This window comes from Paramisgurnus dabryanus, chromosome 9 (genome assembly GCF_030506205.2).
Source record: "Paramisgurnus dabryanus chromosome 9, PD_genome_1.1, whole genome shotgun sequence".
Classification (NCBI taxonomy): Eukaryota; Metazoa; Chordata; class Actinopteri; order Cypriniformes; family Cobitidae; genus Paramisgurnus; species Paramisgurnus dabryanus.
The window spans coordinates 39,382,952-39,408,079 of record NC_133345.1 but is presented as its reverse complement, the minus strand read 5'-3'; the positions used below and the strand labels follow the sequence as shown (position 1 = coordinate 39,408,079).

General features: G+C 38.7%; 1 protein-coding gene across 3 annotated transcripts in view; it reads right to left on the bottom strand.

The window, feature by feature from the left end:
- The window catches only part of bcl9l (bcl9 like), a 73,187-nt gene that overhangs the window by 27,881 nt on the left and 20,178 nt on the right, over window positions 1–25,128 (bottom strand). The window lies entirely within an intron of this gene.

The window sequence follows — 25,128 nt, the reverse complement described above, 5'->3', positions numbered from 1 at the left end:
ACATACCTATCTTTTTTTAATGCATGCACTTAATCTTTGTACCATTAACAGAAGTTTGAATGAGAGGGGGAGTGGTCAGGAGTAATGATGTTACTGCGCGGCGAGGACGTAGTGCTACAAACTAAGTGCTCGTCACTTTTTAATTTGTGCCACAATACTTATTTAAGTAACTACTCATGTAACAGTCTTTAAATTGGGAAAACATAGTGTTTGGTGGCTTCTAAATTCATCCCTGTTTGGATCCTAGGGAATGAATGGGGCAACGCTAAATGCTAACACATTCATAACGCGCTGTACAAAAATTAAGTGCATGCTTTGAAAAGATAGGTACTGTATTTTCTAGACTATGGGCCCTATTTTAACGATCTGAAACGAAAGTGCGAAGCGCAACGCGCAAGTGAGTTTGTGGGCGGATCTTGGGCGCTGTTGCTATTTTCCCGCCGTGAGAAATAACTCTTGCGCCGGGCGCAAATCAATAAGGGGTTGGTCTGAAGTAGGTTCATTATTCATAGGTGTGGTTTGGGCGTAACGTCAAATAAACCAATCAAAACGCATTTAAACGCAAGGGTGCAAGTTCCATGGCGGGTTGCTATTATTATGACGGATTTACCAGGCGCACGCCAGGAGCGGTTCACAGCCGAGGAGACCGACGTTCTTGTAAGAGCAGTCAAAGACAGAGAAGTTGTTTTGTATGGGGATGGGAGAAACCCGCCCAAATCAGCGTAGGTTAAACAGGCGTGAAAGGAAATAGCCACAGTCTTGTCAGCTGGCATCCCCATCGTTGCGCCAAGCGCTACAATGATGTCAGGAGACGGGGGAATCCCAAGCTTGCCAGCATAAATCGGGCATGCCGTGTAACGGGAGGTGGATCTGCCTCTACACAGACGCCAGCAGAGGACATCGCTGCGTCCCCCTCACCGCTGAAAGGGTTTGGGGGCTTTGAAATCGGACCCAAGAAACGCAAGCAAGGTCCAACCCCAAACAACACTTACAAATCAAGTTCACATACATTAAGGTTTCTTATGAAAACATTTTAATTATTATTTACATAAAATAAACGTAATCAGCCACACAACAAACTTATTATTATTAACTTATGAAAATATTTTAATCGTTATTTGCATGAGAATTTTTTAACGCAGCCACACAATAAATAAAAACTATCACCACAATGCTCACCACTATGATTCCCCTTATCTCGTGTATTAATATTTTTTAGTGTAATAATTTATGATTTGCAAAAATAACTGTTGCATCTGTGTAGATTAGATGCAAAGTGTATGCGCGTTGTGCACACTATACATTATGGTCAAGCATATGCGCCCTTTAAATAGCATAATGAACAACGCGCAACGCGCCACTGACTTGAAACTTTTTTTCTGGTCAGTGGCGCAATTGGTTTTTGAAACTGCAAAATAGCATCAGGGATGGTTTGCGCCGCAACACGCCTCTTTTTTTGCGCTGAACCGCCCAGGGAGCGCAAGTTCATTCCCTAGTTTGCCGACGTGCGTCTGTGGAGGGAAAAACCCGCTGTGCGCCGGTGCAAAATACGAATGATACATGCGTCACTGACAAAGTCAATTGCGCTGGGTGCAAGATAGGGCCCTATAAGTCACACTTTTTTCATAGTTTAGCAGGTCCTGGAACTTATAGTCAGGCGTGACTTATGTGTCAAAATTATTTCATATGAACCAATAGAAACCATTAAGGGCTCGTTATGGTCGTGCGTAGGTCCTGTTGCGTAACTGCGATGGCGTAGGTTCCACATCGGTTTTCATTTATACTTTTGCGTCGTTGTCCGCGTCGACGTGCAAACACGCGCGCAGACCGCTGGTAGGCAGTATCCACGTGTGTAACCACATTAGCAGCGCAACTGTCAAAGTAGAAGAAGCTTGGCAAGTTAACCCACAAACGAAGAAGAAACAGCAACTTCTTGTGATAATTTGAGAAGACCACCAATGATGGAAGTAAATGAACAGCAACTTTTGTTGCAGTTTGAGTTTAATCGCTCCTCAACTTGGCCCTTCTTTGTTTTCACCATCGCAAACGGAAATACCTATGACGCAGTTTTTTTACCTGACGGAAGGGGTTCTGGTGGACCAATCACATCACTGTTAAAAATTATGCGAGGTGCGCGCCAGGCTACACAGAGCTACGCACAGGCTACGGATAGCCTACGCGAACTTACGCACGACTACAAATGGGGCTCCTGTATTTATGTAATTCATTGGATTCAGTAATGTGTAATGACTTCGAGACCTTTTTGAATTTGATTTAGCTTGTCGTGTTAATTTAGCCTATTCAGCCCTTCCAGGTATGTTCTGTATGCTATTGTTTATCGTGTAAATAACTGTTTATGTTTTTTTACATGTATGGACACCTATTCAGCCTGCTGTTTTGTGCTATTGTTTAGTTGAATAACTTGCTTTTCCAGATTAAATGTATTTTCTTTGGCTTGGATTTTGTGAAATCATTTTCTAAATAAACGCAATGTATAGTCCAGTGAGACTTGTATATGTTTTTTCATCTTTAAAACGCATTTTTGACTGATGCAAATTATACTTCGGAGCGACTTATAGCCTAGAAAATACGGTATTAGGAGCTTCTCAGTGAAATACGTCTCTGTGAAGTAAATGCCGCTCCATCTGAAGAAGGTGATGGCGATTTACTACTAATGTAACTGGCTTTACTGATGAAACACGCATGAGAATAGCAGGCGATTTTTTTCACAGCCCTATATAGTATGTATTAATTCGTCTAAGTTGAGGTTAGATCATAGTAAAATTTTGAAAAATTGTGGTGTTTTCTTTTAACAAATAAAGTTAAACTATTGCAACTAGTTTTCAACATATCGCAAGTCAAATCTTAACTTCATGCTGCTTTTTACAGTGTAGTTAGAAGGTCTAAAGTAGACTATCGAAATACAGTGTAACCGAAAAAGCTTAAAAGAGAGAAAACAATTCGAGAGATGTTCCTGATCCTTCAAGAAAGTGGGTATAGGTGACAAATTAAATAAAGGTCTCTAGATTCTATTTCACTTTCAACAAACCCTCAACATTTCCCTTTCTAGACTTGTTTATCATTTTCTTATAAAAATTCAAACTCCACATTTATTTCCCTTTCGTTTTGACAAAGAATGAGAGAAACTTTCTTTCTTTGCATAATGTTTGCTTGCTAATTATAAAAAAAATAGAAATCTGTGCCTTTCATATACTTGCTTACATATATACATACAGTACACATATTGTCCATGCCAGTAACCACTGAAATCATCTTTATTGTAGTGTTACACCTGCTTCTGACTTCCAAAAGCATAACCATACACCGAAGGCTATTACAAAATGGACAAAAGTTGAGAGAAAGCTGAGAAAATCTTGTTTTTGTCAAAGACTCTGATTCAGAACAATGATTAAAACACAGCTTGAGTAAAAAATCCCTCAAGCTTGCACAGTTGTACACCTCTTTGACATTTTATTATGTAACATTGGCCAGTTTAGATTCATATGTTATTTGATGCTTAATGTTATTCCCAATTTTTGCATTCATAGATGCTGTACTTTTCCAGAAGATGCGTAATAGCGCCCCCTCCCATTTACAAGTGAAAACACGGAAAGCCGGAAAATCTCATCAACGGTGGCAAGCTGTGTTATAAATGTGTGTCAGTGGTGGGGAGAGACTTAACAGACTAAAACCTATCAGCGATAAATGGGAAATGAAACTGAACACATTCCAAAAGTTATCGTAGACCCGGAGCACACAAACACATTACACGCAAACACACACATCTCATTTCAATGGCTCTCAGCACAGCTGCCAAGGCTAAAGTGTATGTGAGCAGTGCTGGTGAAGGATTGGGTTTCTCTCATCTGAATGAAGGAGAAACTACACCATCCCAGCTGCCACCTGCCTGTGTCCATAACCTACAGACCTCTCCTGCATCTCAGCTCTGTCTGTCTGTATGTAAACTTTCATGTTAAGACGTGTAAGACAGGCGTGTGGTTCATGTCTGCCTGCGTATGTCCTGAATAGGACACTCAAGTACCTACAGGTAGCTACAAGACACACACGCACACACACACCCAATCAGAGCATGATTCATGCAAACTATCTAAAACGCTGCCTTGTTTTCCATAAGATTTTCCAAAATGTAAAAGTAGAATAGAAATATTTATATTTTTAAAGCCGAACATACTTCACACTGAAAAACACACAAACAGTGGGATGTACATCACCCGTCTGTCATGCTAATAGGGTCCCACACACATTTCCATCCCAGAGCTGCAAGACTTTCAATATTTTGACCTCAAAAACAAGCAACGCCGTATCTGTCCCCTCACACCCCCCACAAAACGCCTCTGCCCCCATCGCAATCTCAGTCTCTTCAAGGTGAAACCGTTTCTTTTCCATTCACACACACACGCACGCTCTCTCCTTCCTCCAAGAGCTATTAACACTTTCTTTCACTATACATCTCAGATAACTCGCTCTCTTTCCTTCTCTTAAAGCTAAGGTGTTTTGTTTATTTACATCAAACTGTATTGCAATTTAAATAAAAAAATTAAAACGGGTTTCCAAAACACTCCCCTTACTGCCATTGGATAAATAAACTTAACCGCCTTTGTTGAGCAAATATTAAAGTAACACTTCACACAGCACCAGTGTTTGTACTTTTTTGTGAATGGGGGTTGCGAAATGTATTGCATTATGGCTAAAGACAATCATTACACAAATAAATCAAACTGAAATGGAAAGGAGAAAGTTTTCGACACGCTTTAAAGGGATAGTTCACCCAAAAAATTTTGTTGTAAACCTAATGAATTTATTTTTATCTGATAAACACAAAAGAAGATATTGTGATAAATGATGGTAAGCACACAGCTGATTGTATCCACTGACTTCCACATAGTAGGAAAACAAATATTGTGAAAGTATTGTGATAAATGATGAAGAAGATATTATGATAAATGATGTTAAGCACGCAGTTAACAGCACCCATTTTATCCCATTGATTTGTTTTTTTTTCTACTATGGAAGTCAATGGGTACAATAAGCTGTGTGCTTACCATAATTTACCAAAATATCTTCTTCATCATTTATCACAATACTTCCATAATTTTCATTTTTGGGTGACCTATCCCTTTAACTTTTATTTGGCTTTATCTGGGGTTATATATAGTATTCACATTGTTGGTTACACACACACAATCATTACTTATTAACCCCTAGAGGAAGCTAATTCCACGTTTTATGATAACGTATCGACTGACGGATGTTTTGTAACACTTTTTCCGACCATCTTGAGCTCTCATGATGAGTGAATGATCAGCTTCATCTACACTTACTGGAATTTTTCGCATTAGTGGTCAACTAAAGTCAAGATGCTTAATGTTTGGTTGAGGAGGATTTATCACCAGCATCTTCACAAGTGCTGGCCTGCCAGAATCAGAAGATGATGAAAAAGAAAATGCACTTGTCCTGTTTTATGGATTAGGTCCATATGTGTATGTTTGAGCCAAGAAGAAGCCCACAGTCCTCACAATCCCTAAGGGCAATGATGTGTCTGTATAACACAGTGTAATTCTTTACCTCTGAGCTCCTGGCTGCTTAATGGCATTGAATTCATATTAGGTTTTTTTTTTTTTTTGCATATGGGGAGATATGCTTATTCAAAAAAGCATTGTATTGGACAAAATTTGTATACCCCCCAATTGAAAAATTAGTGATGAATATTTTGTCCGTTTTTCCGGAAGCGAAAGAATGTTTATGTTAAATGTATAAGCACAAAACACACATTGTCACATAACTAAATATACTAACATAATACAGCAGATGGCATTAAAGCAAACACTTGTGTTTTAAGTCTTTGGGGTTTTTAAGAAGTGTAAGACAGAGTGATAAAAACAGAAAACATCTTCAGAGAATGACCCAGGGATCTTTGTAAAAAGTGTTATTTCTATTCAGAAAACTCAGCTATTACCGTTTGCCATTTTGATCCCATTTACACAGTCCAGAGGAAACTGGAAGAAGGCAGATATGAGAATAAAAGAGCTGAAATGGGAATCTGTCAATAGCAAATGGCACCGAAATGGAGAACATTAATTCAAGTTAGCCAAGTGAAACTGAAAGAAGCAAATAAAAGTGTGATATAATAAAACTTCGAAGAAACTCGATTAACTCATCTTATGTACTTTCTTCAAACAACCCAATGACATCCTATGTGCGTGTGTGTGCGTGTGTGTAAGATAGAAAAACAAAACAAAACCACTGACACTAAGGGAAAAGACAATCAGTAAACACATTACACAATGCATTACACAATACGTACCCTTACTTTGATAGTGCAAGTATTATATGGCCATAAATAAGGGTGTGTATACAGACACAACGGTTGAGTTCCAGAAATAAAATCCCAGTCATTTACTTCATAGAGAAAATGATTTTTTGAACAATAACAAGTAAACCCTTTAAAGACAAACCTAACATGAACACACTTAACATGACTTCTGTTCTGTGTGACTTCAACTCTCAGATTATAGCTTACTGGTTAAAGTTTTAGTTAAAAACTTCATTACCCTAATTCTGAAAAGAAGTCTTCATCACGTGCAGCAATGACAGGAGGCACTGTTACCACGGAAACAAGCATCAACTGCTTGAACTTCAACTCCCATGATGCATTGCAGGTGACGCAAGTTATGCTGCATTCCAGGCAACCTGTAACCCGTGAATCACGACTTCAAAAGCACGACTCACGACTCTAAACTGGAAGTACATCGATCTAGTACGAGTTCACGGGTGGGAAGTCACGAGTTTGACTGCCGTTCCAGTGCACTTTCACAGGTAGAAGGTTGTGAAAACACGGGTTACAGGCTGCCTGGAACGCATAGAGTCGTGGTTTTGAAGTCGTAAGTCACGGGTTTAAAAACCTGCCTGGAACGCAGCATTAGTCTCTCTACACGCCCAATATTTTGTAACGTCCTTTCCTGTCTATGGGATATTTTTCGAATGAAGGACTCTCCTTCCTTGACATTGGAAAACACCTAAGAGATTTATGTTGGAGACGATAACTTGAATCATCTCTTACTTTAGGGTTTGTACCTTTTGCATATGGTAAACATGTACTAATACACACACACACACACACACCGAAGGAAATGTTAAAACGTGAATCGGACAATAGGTGCTCTTTAACATACGTGCATTTTCATAAGTGGCAATTTCTTTTCTGCTGGTGGGTGCTTGACACAACGTCAAGAAATGCTTAGGATGCTTAGGTTCAGAAGATTTTAAAATGCCTATTAAATAAATGAGGAAAATATTTTTGATTGTGCTGTATTTTTTTATATTTCACCAAATGCAATACTACAGTCCAAGTAAGATGAAGACAAACCTTAGTGTGGATAAGTATAAATGTGGGTTTATACTATTTTAAACACCATGTGGCTTACAAAAACTATAAAACTATGAATGACTGTAGCTATTAAGGCCACTTTAAGGACATATCTTTTCAGATATTTACAGTATGTAAAAAGTAGGATGGGATTTGAATTCATCCACTGTGAATATGTAAAAGTGGTCATCTACAATGAAGCCAGGTGCTCGGAGAGGTTGTGATGTTAACCAGCAAACTAGTGTGCAGCAGTAATCCAACACTTCACAAATGAGGTCTTTAATAATATACACAGGGTGAAAGAAAACCAGGAGCAACAATTTATCAAAAACATTAAACCACAGTGAACAAAATTGAATACAGGAGTATAAATACACAAGGTTAACGGAGAACTCCTTAAGACACAGGTGACAATGATTGGTAACCAAGGTAACTAACATGAGTGATACTGAATAAAATCAAAAAGGAACAAGGACACATGAATGAAAAGATAATCAAACTAAGCATAACCTTGGCATTTACCTCTTTTCTTTTTTTACTAAATTATTTATGTATAATAACAGGCACACCTAAATTTGGCGCAATAAATCTAGGAAACAAAAAAAGGGTTTTAATAAAATTTTGCAGAGATGAGACGAACACAAATAATGTGAAAAACTTCCTCATGAAAATGTTTCTAAACGAGATCTCGACTCATTCCTAAATAACTGCGATCCATATCTAGTATTATGGTCTAGGAGTGGGTCTCAAACACACACACAACTTCCACTGTTGCACATTTTTAGCATGCTGAGCTCTATTTATAGCTCCAAATTCCCAAACGAGAGCAGACGAAAAGTAATAGGAAAATTCTGCGCTCTCTCTCACTCGCTGCTTACGTAAACACATAAATCTCTTACACGCACACAGAGAGAGCTACTGTAGGCAATACAGGGTCAATACTGTGACCAAAGTGTGTGACAGAGGAGTTAAACGTTAACAACACACACAGTGAAGGCTTTATAACACATGGCCTCAGCTTAACAAACTACATTTGAGCGTGGCGCCAGTGGAAATATGGGGAGAGAGAGAGAGAGAGAGATATGATGGCCTTGCTCTTTCTATCTCTATCCCAAGCCATTCACTTAGATTTGGTTTGTCTGGTAGATTAAATTATTTGTTTCAAAAACAACAGGGATCTTTGAATTCAACATTGCTGACAGATTTAATTCGGTGTGAGATAAGAGTTGTCCTCCACTTTTAAGCAATTTTTATTGCTTTAGGTTTTACTTTAGAGGTCCATTGCAACAGCTTTTCTACTAGTTTCTACTACGAACAGAGACTGGTATAACCAAAATCTTATTAATTTTACCTTTACTCATTTACTACATCCAAAGAAAATTAAAAATGAGAGACCATTTAACATTTTGTTTAAGGAGACAACAGCATAGTCTACAAAGCTATGTTTACTTATAGCACAACAAGAAGAGTGTCAAAACCATTTAATTTTACTGTAATTATCATACTCCTAAACTCGGCATATTGGATCATTTTAAAGCAGCTTTAACAGTATGATGAGCACTAATGTTCAATAAACAGTGCTTATTATTAAAACAAACTATAAAATGGTTAGTTCCAATCCTTGATTCTGATTGGTCAATAGGTGTGCTTTATTAACGATAAAACACTGCTATGACCACTTCACCTAACGGTTCTGTTTATCACTGCTCCCTTAGCAACCACACGTATCGGTTTGTTGTTTTTATTTGAGCTTTCATGCATATTACACATTGGAACCACTGATCTATATAAATGACTGGATTGCGCATGACGTCACACTTGTGAAGCCACCGCGCCGCCATGTTGGTATACCCAAACGTTCTATTAAATCAATGGACGTTATCAGATTTTAATGATAAAACATCACTTTACTCGTCTTCGTTTTAATATGTGAAGTTACCCTGTACATTATTACAACACAAACGTTCAAAGCATGTAAATAGTTATTTACTGAAAGTTGTACATTTTGCGTTTTAATCAGTTATTATACATTCATCTTTATTACAGTATCAGATCAGCAGACAGACCGCAGCATATTTAGTATTAATGACAATAAACGTGCTCATTCTGAAATCTAAATAAATAATTATGCTTTGTACAGTATGTGCATGCAATAATTTGCTAGTTTTGTAATTATGTTGTAAACTTACAAGTTACCTAAACTTATTTAGAGAAATAACGCTGAAAAAACTTTATTTATACCCGTGTCATTAACAAATGCAACAGACGCACTCACCTTAACGGTTTTTTATAAATCCATTATCCTGCCCGATTAAAACATAAACATTGCAAATAACACCAGAATTAACAAATAATTAACGTACACATATCCTAAAAATTAACCTTGTGTAACTGATACGCTGTAAAGGGGGTAAATTTTGATCATGATTTTGAATGGAAGTCAATGACGCTCTCTGCCGGTTGGGTATACCAAGATGGCGGCTCCAACTCTGCGCTGGCTTCACCTCATGCAGTTACATCAATCGTTCTATGCGCAATCCAGTCATTTATATAGATCAGTGATTGGAACACATTTTTGTGCATGGTCAGGGACTATTTTTTATAGCGGAAGGAATGCTTTTTATTGATTTAACTTCATGAAAGTTGCACTAATATTTTTTTAACTTTAATATTGTGTGGTAACCATTTTATAAAAGCAATAAGGTACTTGAGGCAAGTGATGTATCGTGAATAAGTAACGGCTGAAGGGATTGCAGGCACTCCGCCTCGTGTCGTGCCTAACAACGCCCTTCAGCCGTTACTTATTCACGATACAGCACAGCCTCTCGTACCTTATTGCTTACATAAAGAGTTCTTCGAACCAAGTAATATGTGGTTTATTACCTGAACTATAGGATTTTTGCAGTTGCCAGGAAACACAGCAATTTGACACATTAATATAAAGTGTGTGCTTACCATTCAAAGTTTACAGATATTTGACAAGGGCAGAATTAAGAGTCACAATATTCTCTATATAGGTCAAGTATTCTGCTGGAATTTTACCCCAGAAATTACATATTAGACAATTTAATAACAATGTAATAAACAATGTTATAAAGCCTATTAAGATACTAAAGTATGTTAAAAATTTTATAAATAAAAAAATTTCATATTTGTGAACTTTCTCTCTTAGATAGACTTGATAGACACTCTACTTGATAGACACTTAACAAAATATAATAATAATTTTTAATATCTCTAATGTCTAAATCTAACAGCATCATAACCCAACTAAATTCAAACGTAGTAAAAACATTCACAGATTCCTTACAGTTTGTGATAAGGCACATTTAAAAAGTCATTTTGCATTATTTTAAATAAACATAAGTTTTATTAAGAATAGAGTGCTGCAGGGACAAACCTGTAAACCCTCTCATTTTTTCTGGGATTCTGCCGTATCTTAACCATACTATCAGCTATCATCCCGTTCAAATATTTTCCCATATTTCTCCAATATTTTTAATCTTTCTAAAAAAAAAATCCCACCAAGCATTTGTGATATGCAGCGCGGGAACACAAAATGTAGTGCCTATCGACAAACACTCAGCGGACACGTTCACCCACTTCTCCCGCACCCAAACTCACAAATTTGGACATGCACATGGCGTGTTCAGCATTTGTAACTTCGCTTGTTGAAAACACTGCGGTTTGTGCTTTGAATATTATGGTGGTTCCTGAGATAGATTATAAGTGAAATTTCCCAACCAACCCCTCCACCTGTACCGCAGCCCACTTAGGTGGGTCCTAAGTGGGCTGCGGTACAGGTGGATGAGTTGGTTGTGAAAATTTAACTTATTTTCAAATCCCAATGTTGATAGGCATGCGCAGTGATGTTATTGGGAAAAAGCTCATTCATTTTTCCCCATACGCTTTTCAACATCACTTTATGTTTACCAAAGGTTTATGACACTTACATATTACAAGATAATCTTCACAACACAGATGAACACAACTATTATGAATTTTGAAGTCTAAATGCGTTTACTAGAAATGAAAAGCTAACCTTAGGCTGCAAGCAAACTACACCACATTCTCTCGACATCAACGTCATCGCCACCTAGCTTCCTATAGCTCTTTTAAACTAGTTATTAAACACATTTAAAACATGTTTCCTGATAATAAAATTCTCTGAGGATGAATCTTTGTTGGGAATTGTGCCCATGTTGTGTTATTTTTGAGATCTTCATGATGTTTCAAGTCCCCAACAAAGTCTGTTTTCCCAACTTGTTACCAACTCCCTGTAAAAACTTCAAAAAGTTACAAGTGGGGTATAACTGGTGTGTTAATGTCATAGATTAAAACGTGAAAATATCTTTGATCTATGTTAACCCGAGATCTTATTTCAGGAGTTTAAACAAAACCCTATTCAAAAACCTCATTGACTTTTAGTTAAAAACTTCATTACCCTAATTCTGAAAAGAAGTCTTCATCACGTGCAGCAATGATGCAGTGGGTCGATGGGACCTAAAAAGCTAACTTGCTTCCGGGTTTTGCCAAACAAAAATATGTCATCCCTACAGTACTCTATTAAGACAGACTGTGTTTGTTGTTTGCTTAACCAGAAGCCCTTATTTGGGTTGGACCTGTCCAATCTAAACCAGACTTTTACCCTTGCAGAGTAAACTTGACAGTGCAGTGATTGTCAACTCATGTGCATCATGTCACAAAGGAGCTGAAGACCTTAGCAATAATGTTACAAAAGCTTATCAGCCTGGAACGTTAAAGCCATTTCTAAAGCTGTAGAGCTCCAATGAACCATGATCAAAGCCACGCTGTCCAACGTTGAGAATGTTTGGAATAGTTGCTAATCTTCCAAAAAAGTGTTTGACTTGCCAAAATCACCCCAAAAGCAAAATTATTCAGGAAGTCACAAAGAACCCCTAATCAACTTCCAGGAATCACAAAAAGAAATCATCCGTCACATTGATCTCAAGTTTGAGAAGTACCTGGATGATCCTCAAGAATTTTGGAACAATGCCTTACAGACAAATTAATCAAGTGTGGAAACTTTTGTAGATATGGACCAATTTACGTTATTTAAAGCAGAAACTTCATTTCATTTAAAGATAATCTCAGAGGCACAATGGTGGCAGCGTGAAGGCCTGGAGATGTTTAGTTGCATCAGGTCGCATAGAACAAGGAACATGTCTCATTAGACATGCCATTTTGAGTCTCTTGTTATTGTGATGTCACACTGACAGAGCTCTGCCTATGGCCACTGACTGACTGGTTAACTTTACCCAAAAGCTTTTTAAATGTGTTTGTTAGCACATTGTAGCGCTAATGAGGCAAAAAATACTATTGTATCAGACTCAGTATTCACAGGAATCCGATTTTTAACCAAAAGCTCATTTGCATTTAAAGATACGCACATGAAAACAGATTCAGATCACCGCAATGATTGCACATCTCTCTAAAAACACAAGGGGGAGCTGCAGCGCCTGTATAAACAGACAGTATCTTATGGCGCTCCTTAACTTAAGGGCGATTTATAGTCGTGCGTAGGTCCTACGGCGTAGCAGCGACAGCGTAGGTTCCACGTCGGTTTTCATTTATACTTGTGTGTCGTGTCCGCGTCGACGTGCAAACACACGCGAAACCGCTGGTTGGCAGTAATCACGCATGTAACCACAGTAGCAGCAGAAGTCATCACAGAAGAAGAAGCTAAGCAAGTTAACCCACAAACGAAGACGAAATAGCAACTTGTTGTGTATAATTTGAGAAGACCAGCAATGATGGAAGTAAATAAACAGCGACTAATGTTGCAGTTTGAGTTAAATCACTCCTCAACTTGGCTCATCTTTGTTTTCACCGTCTCAAACGGAAATACCTATGACGCAGTTTTTTTTACCTGACGGGAGGGGTTCTGGTGGACCAATCACAGAGCTTGCGGTCCGCGTAGAGCCGACGCGCTGTTAGAAATTTTGTGAGGTGCGCGTCAGGCTACGCAGAGCTACGCACAGGCTACGGATAGCCTACGCCGTAGCTACGCCGTAGGACCTACGCACGACTATAAATCGCCCTTAACAGTGAAATGCAATACATTGCAAAGCATTTAATACAGTGGAAAAAACAGCATTTAAAAAAATGCTGCAAAACTTTGATAAGCAGTATGAACTAAAAGGTAAAATATAAATTTCCAAAAAAGCTATTCCAAATTTAGGGAAGTGAATGAGGCTAAGGATCTGTAAGAAATAGATTTTTGCAGCCATTACAGACATGTTGTCCATATGACCTTAGTAGAGTAGGATTGGCTACTATTTAATGCCTGTTCTGGTATAGTCAGTTTATTTTGTTTGCATTTTTATTTTCAGTTATTTTTCAGGCACTTTATTGTGTTTATTTCTTATGAAGAATGTCAGTTTTTGAAAGATAAATTCATTTAATAATTCCTTTTAAATATGTGTTATGTGTATTCATATTTACTGCCAGGTAAGCCTTGCAAAAGATTTTATTTAAATAATCACAACAATGTGTGAAAATTATTTCATGAACAAAAAACAAAATGTTTATAAGAATAAAATGTCAAAGCAATAAAACAGACAATTAATCATCATAATCCGCACAATTTTTTGGACCATTAACCATCAGCAAAATGTCATAATTTGACAACCCTATTTTACGCCACCCAAATAGGGTCGTTCTTTGCACAATAATTAAATTTCACTTACAAAAGTAAGAATTTTCCACTGGCAGGGCAGTAGACCCAAACCTTATCATGCCAAAAAAAAAAAAAAAAATGTTTTGGCAGCATCCGTCACAAATACTTTGAATAATCGATGCAAATCACAGACAAAGACTATTCATAAGCTACGAGCCACTATGAAATATTTTAATGTACACACATACTGTGCATCGTCTCCAAGATGAAATGGAGTTCAAAGGGTCATTGGTTCTGATCTTAATCCCACAATATCACCTGATTTTGAGACCTTTGCTCACATTGCTGAGTGCCGTAAAGGAAAGGTAAACAGGCTGAAGCCGACAGACGTACTAAAAGCTCTAATCATTTACCTGCTACCGGCATTTAAAAGCCCATAAGCGCATCAGGCCACAACTGAGGGTTCGCGCTAACATTCAGGTCTTTCTGCTCCATTGCCCTCAGTTAGCCCAGAATCTGAACCTCACTAGACAAACAAACACTGTGTGATTGTTTTAGTGATGTCACATAAGAGAAAACTCTGTTATTGGATTTCTTAAATTGCGAATTTTAATCATTTTAATTCAATTATAATAAAATGACACCTATGATTTGTGAAGAAATAAAATGCAGATTTGGTTAATTTTAAACAATTCACAAAACCAGTTTTATCTTTATTAAATATTTGAATCTGTCAGCTGTACAACAGGTTTGAATACCCATCATCATACGTAAAACACAACACTTTTAAAGCCTGAGAAAATACTTGACAGTCAAGCATTGTAATTGCTAAAAGATGCATTTCTAACACTTTACAATAAGGTTGTATTAATTCACATGAGTAAATGCATTAGCTAACATGAACTAACAGTGAGCATTATAAGCATTGAATAATCTTTGTTAATGTTAGTTAATAACAATACAATTGTTCATGTTAGTTCATTGTGCATTAACTAATGTGAACAGATACTGTAGGGATACTCCGATCGATCGGCCGTAGATCGGTTTTGGTCGATCATTGCATAAATCGACTCAATCGATTCTCGCTAAATTTCTTAGCTAAAAAAGTACTTTTGTCATCATAGGGCTCATTAATGCGACCGCAATTTGAATTTGATTTACGCAGTCCAAGCATTTTAACAACCCGTTGCTCATATGCGACCTGCAATTTGGATTTCTACCTCTGCCTTTCCAGAGATATGTGTATTTTTCTATGAGGACGTGCTCTGGTCCTAACCGCGTGAGGCGTCTTCACATCCTCATCAAACAGCGTATATGACACACATCATTCGCGGACATTACATCTTTATGCGGAAAGTTTATTATTTGTATGCGTTTAAAATGTTTGACAGTGTACACTTTTATTTTACTTGCAGCTGCTCTCATCCGCGTACACCCAACGAGCACACACAGACACCGCCTGTCATTCAGTTTTTTTTCATTAGTTTTAACAGGCATAAGCCTTTTTAAAGGCATATTAAATTGCTTTGTGTAGAATTAATATTTGTTGTGATTTTTTCTTTTATTCTCTATTAAAACAATAATATACCTTTCTGCAAATAATATAACAAAGGCAACATCTGTGGTATATTACATTATTTAAAAAAAAGTTAAGAGTTACAGTTTTTAAAGAGCTTGTATATCAGCATTATAAAGTTTCATTTATCATTTAAAATCAAGACATCCTGAACACCATGAAGCGTTTAAGCAGTGATTATGATCCTGGGTACTCTACTGAATGCACAAGCATGAAAAGCAAGAGATATTGTCATTTAAAAAGTGGGGTTGCAGCCCTCAACTGATGTTTATGTTGTCATTTTGTGTATTGGCCACCTTCTGTGTAATTGCAGTACCAGTTTTAGCCACAAGTTTTGTGATTGCAATACCAGTTTTGGCCACAATCCTACATACTGTTCCTTTAAACCCACATGACTGATCGTCTAGCTGTATCATCTGATGCTGTCCTTCCCATATATTTTGTGCCTGCATAAAAAATGTGCTTTTTTTCTGTAAAGATCATTGAGTTACAAGGTTACAAATACCACCGTCATTCCCTCTAACAACTTGATGGAAACGCACCTGATTCGCATTTGTTTGTTTTTCTGTTTTTGTGAATTTTGAAAAGATTTGCTTCACATTAGGGATGCACCGATACCGATACTGGTATACCACATTTTCTAAAGTACTCGTACTCGTTAAAAGTCCCCCGATACCTGGAATCGATACCACGGTCTGAGAAATGTCTATGTTTGAGCGGTGTGTAAGGGGTTAATGCCTCTTGTGTTGTCCAAAGAGGCAGAGTTTACAACAAACTGGAAAACTAGTCCTTTGTTTTTTTGTTAAATTATATGACTAAAGCAGTTACCTGTAAATTTAAATCATGTTTTTTTATGAAGTACTCGGTATCGGTATCGGCAAGTACTGAAATGCAAGTACTCGTATTCCAAAAAAGTAGTATCGGTGCATCCCTACTTCACATTTGAATGGAAACTCTACTAATGTTAACAAATACTACCTTATTGTAAAGTATTTGATGCCAAACACATTCAAAATAAAAGCATAGACCACAAATGCATGGTTTTTATTGCTTATTCTTTCAGTGTGTATATGACTGTGCTGCTGGATGGTTATGTATTTGGATTTAAATCTGTCAATCTATCACTGCAGTCGTGCTTTAAAGGCTAAAATCAGCCGTTGTGACTTCAGGGTTTGTGCAACGCCTAAGTGACATGCAAATCTACTGGCACAAGGGGCGGAGAAATCAGGTCATTTATAAAGCTTTATAAAGTTGTAATAGTGACCGGGGTGTGTGAATCATCATAATTTGTACTTATTCATCCATCCTGATGGGTCTAAAAAACCCTAAATCTAAAAATTTTAAATGCTGTTTCAACTCTGCACTTTGCACTTTTTGGTCATTTTCAGCTCAATTTGAATAAATATCTCATTTAATACAGTTTTCTCCAGCATGCCGTGTGAACCCCAAAGTGCTGCAGCAGAAATTTGTTTGCAACCAATTTTACAACCATATTGATCATCGCTAACAAACACACACACACACACACACACACACATCTTCCTCTGTAAATCTAGAGTCAGCACCTCACATTGAGCATACTTACGACATTGCCGTAGAAATCACCACCCCACACCCCAGATTACAACCGGTGACTCAGCGTGCGCTAGCACGTACCCTCCATCAGGACAAGAGAAAGACAAAAAGCCCTAATTGTCAGAAATCAGGCCGCTCATGTAAGAAGAGTGTCTTGTTGAAACATGAAACTCGCCAAGCAGAAACCCAAATTTCCCACACATCAGCTGAAACCGGCTAAGTCAAGTATGTTTTCATTCAGCATCTGACTAATACGTCCACTATCACACACATAATGACTAACGCAATTTTTTCCACTTTCCTTAATTTCGCCTCCTTGGCAGCGAGGACTACTTCACGCCATGTGAACGCTTCCCTGTATCTGTATATCTGTCTCGGCATGTGTTCTTCTTAGATACTAATGAAGTGTGTGAAGAGGGAGCCATTAAACATGCTTAAACTATGTTCAAACCTATTATTCATGCTGCCTGTAAGATCATCTTGACATCTGACTGAGCATCAATTATGTCTGACAGCTCTATAAATGACAAGCAGGGGACTTGCTGGTGGTGCTTGCAAAGGCAAGCTATTGTTAAATCATACTTAACTTTAGCGATTTGAACCAATAAATCGTTCACATTATTTTAAGGTGCCAAAGAATGCATTGAAATAAAAAAAAATTCTCTGATATCTACATAGAAGGTATCATACTTTATTAAGTGCAAAAATTAGAGACAGAGACGGTTTTACATGTTCATTTACAACCCTTAAATTTGTCCTTAGAATGAAATGGTCTATTATTACCTTATTTGAAAGGGTCATGAATAATAATGTTGAGCTCTGCTCTGATTGGCTGTTTCTCAGAGCAGCTCCTTTCAGTAGCTCTGTGTGTGCAAACAGACCTGATGTTTGAGCCTGTATCAGGCGAAGATACAGAATTTGAGCAATTATCAAATATTTGGAGATTGTTAATGGATGTTTCTGAGTGGTAAGTTTTTTTTCAGTATGGACTTAAACGTAACTGTAATGTCAATAGTAGAACTTCAGCATAAACGCTAGCATATAACACTAATTCGCATATATGGTTGCAAAATTTTCAAGGCTTTCCATGGGAATTACCGGAAATATATGGGAATTAACAGGAATATATTGGGAATTTAAAAAACCTGCACAGTTGCCTAATACAGCGAAATGTAGTTGCAGCATAATTTTGTTTAAAACAACAAGATTTAATGCAATTTCAGTTGAATTTCTACCCTGCAGATGTACACAGCCCACTGTTTACTGAAGGGCCATGCGGCCACACCCCCTGCATGTACTTGCATTCTTCCAAAACATGAACAAATCATTTCTTGAATCCTGTACACAAATGTTTTTCTAAATGTCCATCTTTGCATACACATACATTTCATAAATTTGTTTAAAACTTCCTTGTGCTGTGTGTAAGCTAGTGTGCAACAACATTATACCATTGTAAAGACAAATACACTAGCTAGGAAAATATATAGGTGAGACAATGAAAAAAGCAGTGTCTAAAAATGATTAAAGTAATTTTGATGATAAAACTTGGATAAATATACTTAGTTTAACTAGCAAATACCAAAATTGGTTTATATAGTAGCTAGCCAGTAAATCCGATATTTAAAGGCGTTCTAAGCAAATCTGTGAGACGTCACTTTTTGTTGATGTTTGAACTGTTTTCAAACAAACGGAGCGTAGCTAACTCCTCCCCCGTCCCTTCCGTGCTTTCATGAACGCGCCCACCCCCAAATCCTTCTTGTCGTTTATTGGAACACTTTGTTATGTTTCGTTGTAGTAGGTTAGGCCACTGTGTTATTGCTGTTTGTGGAGCCTGGGCTGTCTACAGAGATTGCGTTTTTTTACAGTTTGATCAGCAGTCAGGTGCAATCAGATAGTGAGGAGATGTTTGCTGTATGTAACAAAAAATGTTTTATGGTCTAAAACGCGTGAATTCGCTAAGAGCACCTTTAAATGTAAGCTACCACTATTATAACAACAATAATAATGTTTATTATGCTTTTGTGTTAGTCAATAAAATAATCAATCAAAGTTCTACTTACAATTAATTAATTAATAATTAATTGTATTACCTTGCATGCATGTCTGCTTATGACCAAACTAAATGTTTATTTATGTTTGTATATGATACAGTTTATATAAATTACCCTAAATTTTCAAATAATTTCCTTAAATTCCCATTTTCAATTTGTAATATATTAACAAAGTTCCCCAGAATAAGTTCCCATCGAAAGTTTCGGGAAATTCACGGAAACTTTCTGCCCTACAAGCATATAGCGCTAACTTTGTTTTTAGCATTGTAACAACATTGTACTTAATTTATTGTGTAATTTCATGTTGGGGCGTACATCTTGACTGTAACAGTTATGGCACCTATAAATATAGTTTTAGCTTATTTTAGTCAATTAAAAATAGGGCTGCAGCTATCGATTCTTTTTGTAATCGATTATTCTAGCACTGAATCGATCGATTAATCGAGTAATCGGATAAAAACAAATAATGCATAACGAAAATGACATGGCAGTGAAATGTTCAAGCATTTGGCTTTTATTTCTAAAAAAAACAGAGGTATTTAGCTCCAAAAAAATAAGCATATTTATTTCAATTTTTACCCATTTAGTGTTTATAAGTGCCAGTGCCAACAATTAAGCACTTTAATTTATTAATATGCACAGGTTTCATGCTCTAATCTAGCCCTGACATCAAAGTAAATATCTGGTTTATGTACATTTCTACACCTGAAGCATTTACCATTAGGCTACTAACAAATAATATATCATTTCTGGGGTGAGCCTATTTGCTATGGTAACAACCTGTGTGTGTGCGCGCGCACGTGCACCTGTGTTTGTGTGTGTATGCACGTGTGCTGTGTGTGAGGAAGAGTCACACCCCAGTCAATAGAACGCTGCATTTGGTTTGCATCACTTGCATTGAGGTGCATTTTAGGTTAAGAATCCGTTCGAAAAATCACAACGTCACGTCCCGCTGCATACAGTGAATGCATGCAGCTGAAATTATTGTTGCGTGGCTACATAAAAGTTTAAGCATATGTGATGCATTGCGCGATTGGTCTGACTCGCCGTGAGAGAGACGAGGGTGCATGCGTGTGTGTGAAGGGGTTCTTTTTTTAAGCTATACGCTCTTGCAATTGAACGTGAATAAGTTTACTACTTAAAAACATCAAAGCTAAACATCATATCTAGTCAAACCGCATAACGACATCGCTACAAATACAGTATGGGATTAATATCAGCGAAAGCTACGTTACCTTGTTTCATCGACGCTTGGTGAAACAGCAGTGGATGTTGTCGGTTCAGATGCTGAATGTAATTTAATGATAAGAAAGTAATGATCCCAAACTTTAGACATTCTCTCTCTGCCGTTTATGGACATATTTACTCTCCGCCATCGCGCCAACTAAATTCAAAATGTATTACGCGCTATGATGTGCTTCCTGAACATTGAACAACGGTCCGTGTGAATCAGATCTCAGCGCGTGTAGTGCGCGTCATAGGAATTAATGAGGCTTCGAGGCAGAATTTTTGCCTCAAGGAATTTTCTGAATCGAGTTAATCGAGTAACTGGATGAATCGTTGCAGCCCTAATTAAAAATAATTAAAACCTTTGGTAACACTTTATTTTACGGTGTCTTTGTTACACATGTTACATGTAATTATTATAGTAATAACAGTTAATTATGCATAATTACATGCAACTTATCCTAAACCAAACCTAACCCCAACACTATAGTAAGTACATGTTGTTGATGATTATTACTTAGTTCTTAAATATATATTACACTGTAACACTGACACCGTAAAATAAAGTGTAACCAAACCTTTAAATTTAATACGTTTTGAACACACTCTTTTACAAATAATTGACTTAATAAATTATTTGCCATATAAATTTTCTTCGTATTTGTATTTTAGTATTCAATAACAACCTCACACTTGACTCAGACCAGGAAGCAACTGCCTAGCAACCACCTAGGACACCCTAGAAACCACATAGTGTAATCACAAAACCCTAACATTGTGTTAGTGAGGTGTGTTAAAACCGAATCCCAGTTAAGACTCAATCAATTCACTCACACTTTGTGCAAGAAATTATGTAAAGGAATTCACCTTAAAATGTTAGGTCAAGGGGCATTGGGGGTCAGTAGGTCAAATCATCTTCAAAGGTAACCAATGACATTAATGGGTTTGTTCAAAATTAAAGAATATTGCACAACAAGGAGACCAATGAGTAAATAATGCTCAACACTCCCAGTCTGGCTTTTAGTACAAAATATGGGTCAGATCCTGTCAAGTCTTGCTTTTATCACAAAACATGGTTTACCAAGAAACTACCCAATGTCTATCTAATAATTTCCTCTCTCTCTCTTTCTCTTTCTCTCTCGCTCTCTCTCTCTCAGTCCAGCTTTATGTCTTCTCTCCTCAGTTACTCCATTGTTCTTCCACCGCAACAGGCCATTTGTTTTTCTGTCATTCGCTGTCGTGGGAGTGAGTGCAGTGCAGTCTTGGGTAGAACAAAAGGTTACAAGAGTGCAACCAGAAAGAAGTTACAGCCGCTGCAGACACCATGTACATATGTGACTGCAGGTAAGAGCATGACTCCTGTCAGTACTCAACTAAGAGGGGAATTTGGCCAAAGCTTAAATTCCAACACCACGAGGAACTGGGACGTAGCTTGGGACGATTGAGACATTGGGACACCAACTGCATGCGGCATACATCAAAGAATTGGCTAATAGGAAGGTACTTGATTGAAATGAAAAGTCACTCTTGTAAGCCATTTCAGAGAAGATAAAGATAGATATAATATATTTAAAAGGCTAAAATCTAGAGCTTTGGGATTAGTTATATTGCCCAGCCCTATATGACAGATCATGTCACTCTGTAATACGATCTTCAGAATCCTCTATATCTAGTGGATGGGCACCCATGATTGCTAAGTAACTGTACTGCTGGGACAGAGGAAAGGTCCTAATTTACTGAACAATCTGTGAATCATTTCTCACAAACCTATCATGGCACTTTAAACACATTGTGAGAGAGTTTTCTTATTTGGGTGAATGATTCCTTTAAAAAGGTCATTGTAAAAAACAAACATGTCATACCTAAACCATTTACAAAAAAAGGCTCCAATAACAACAATAAAAAATTTTGTGACATCACAACCATAAGACAATAGCACACGACAACCAAATATTTACATATAGTATTAATTGACACGTCAACACTTATTTTCAGCAACCAAAGTGTTCAGCAGCCAAATAACAGGGGAGTATTAAGATAGCAAAGCATCAGTAAAGAATGGATTAGGTTTGTGTATACTATGTAAGCTGTGCAAAAGAGGTTATTGTTGGACAGTGGACAACGGACAGTGGCTACCTTTCTGGATTCAACAGCAAACAGCCCGTAGGAAAGCATTGAAATGTGTGTCACATTTATAAAGCTTACCCATTTATAACAGAGATCATTTATTTAGTATTAAAGATACGGCAGCATCACCAACCTAAGGTCCAAGTCAAGTCTCAAATCTCTGATTTAAAGTCCAAGTAAAGTTTCACATCTATGAGGTGAGGTCCAGGTCAAGTCTCTGAGGTGAGGTCCAGGTCAAGATGAAGTACAGGTCAAGTGTCTGAGGTCCAGGTCAAGTCTCTGAGGTGAGGTCCAGGTCAAATGAGGTGAGGTCCAGGTCAAGTGTCTGAGGCGAGGTCCAGGTCAAGTGTCTGAGGCGAGGTCAAGTGTCTGAGGCGAGGTCCAGGTCAAGTGTCTGAGGCGAGGTCCAGGTCAACTGTCTGAAGCGAGGTCCAGGTCAAGGGTCTGACGCGAGGTCCAGGTCAAGGGTCTGAGGCGAGGTCCAGGTCAAGTGTCGGAGGCGAGGTCCAGGTCAAGTGTCGGAGGCGAGGTCCAGGTCAAGTGTCTGAGGCGAGGTCCAGGTCAAGTGTCTGAGGCGAGGTCCAGGTCAAGTGTCTGAGGCGAGGTCCAGGTCAAGTGTCTGAGGCGAGGCCCAGGTCAAGTGTCTGAGGCGAGGCCCAGGTCAAGTGTCTGAGGCGAGGTCCAGGTCAAGTGTCTGAGGCGAGGTCCAGGTCAAGTGTCTGAAGCGAGTTCCAGGTCAAGTCTCTGAGGCGAGGTCCAGGTCAAATGAGGTGAGGTCCAGGTCAAATGAGGTGAGGTCCAGGTCAAGTGTCTGAAGCGAGGTCCAGGTCAAGTGTCTGAGGCGAGGTCCAGGTCAAGTGTCTGAGGTGAGGTCCAGGTCAAGTGTCTGAAGCGAGGTCCAGGTCAAGTGTCTGAGGCGAGGTCCAGGTCAAGTGTCTTAGGCGAGGTCCAAGTCAAGTGTCTGAGGCGAGGTCCAGGTCAAGTGTCTGAGGCGAGGTCCAGGTCAAGTGTCTGAGGCGAGGTCCAGGTCAAGTGTCTGAGGCGAGGTCCAGGTCAAGTGTCTGAGGCGAGGTCCAGGTCAAGTGTCTGAGGCGAGGTCCAGGTCAAGTGTCTGAGGCGAGGTCCAGGTCAAGTGTCTGAGGCGAGGTCCAGGTCAAGTGTCTGAGGCGAGGTCCAGGTCAAGTGTCTGAGGCGAGGTCCAGGTCAAGTGTCTGAGGCGAGGTCCAGGTCAAGTGTCTGAGGCGAGGTCCAGGTCAAGTGTCTGAGGCGAGGTCCAGGTCAAGTGTCTGAGGCGAGGTCCAGGTCAAGTGTCTGAGGCGAGGTCCAGGTCAAGTGTCTGAGGTGAGGTCCGGGTCAAATGTCTGAAGCGAGTTCCAGGTCAAGTCTCTGAGGTGAGGTCCAAGTCAAATGAGGTGAGGTCCAGGTCAAATGAGGTGAGGTCCAGGTCAAGTGTCTGAAGCGAGGTCCAGGTCAAGTGTCTGAGGCGAGGTCCAGGTCAAGTGTCTGAGGCGAGGTCCAGGTCAAGTGTCTGAGGCGAGGTCCAGGTCAAGTGTCTGAGGCGAGGTCCAGGTCAAGTGTCTGAGGCGAGGTCCAGGTCAAGTGTCTGAGGCGAGGTCCAGGTCAAGTGTCTGAGGCGAGGTCCAGGTCAAGTGTCTGAGGCGAGGTCCAGGTCAAGTCTCTGAGGCGTGGTCCAGGTCAAGTCTCTTAGGCGAGGTCCAATTCAATTATTAGGATTTGTTCACACTAGGGATGCCACAATTTCGTTTGATGTCTCAATTTAATATTAAACCGTTCAGTATGACCTCCATGGTCCAATACATGCATGTAAATTGTGGAGGTTTTTTTTCAGTTTATGTATCCAAATGCGTCCATTTTCTTATTCCCAAAGCATCTATGTGTGCGTCTCAAAAATCTAGGCGCATCCCAGCCAGTAAATGGTGAGGCAAAATGGTGGCTAGCAAACCAAAGCAACATCTAGCGTTAACTATAACTCGCTGAAGGCATGTTTTAGAATGAAGTAGTAGTTAACCTGGCATTTGTATTTCCAGCACAATATCTCTCCAGGCTGCTTCATTTTCTATCCTATCATGGTACGGTAGCGATGACACTTTGTACATGCCTTTTTATCTTTTACATGTCAAACTAGCAATCAAAGACGGCAGATTTTAGCCTAGGATTCCAGGAATCTTTTAGGATTTCAAAATTTGTCTCAGACAGCTAAATTGTGGCTAAAATCTCACAGTGTTCACAGTGTGCACAGTGTGCAGTGGGCATTACTTATGCACAGTACAAAGACATAAGCATTTTCAGATGTTTCAGTGTGGATAAGCAACTTTTGGAAATCGCTTAAAGATACAATTTGTAGAATCCACCGCTAGAGGGCACATGATCAAAACAATGACGTAGATTAATGACGCTCTGAAGCAGCGTGGAATGATGGGATTTGTTGTCTTTAACTCAAGCAGTGATGGCCATCAATCAGACGGGAATGAGAAATCATGTTAACAGATGAGGTAAAGTAATCAAGATTTTTAATGTTGTGTTT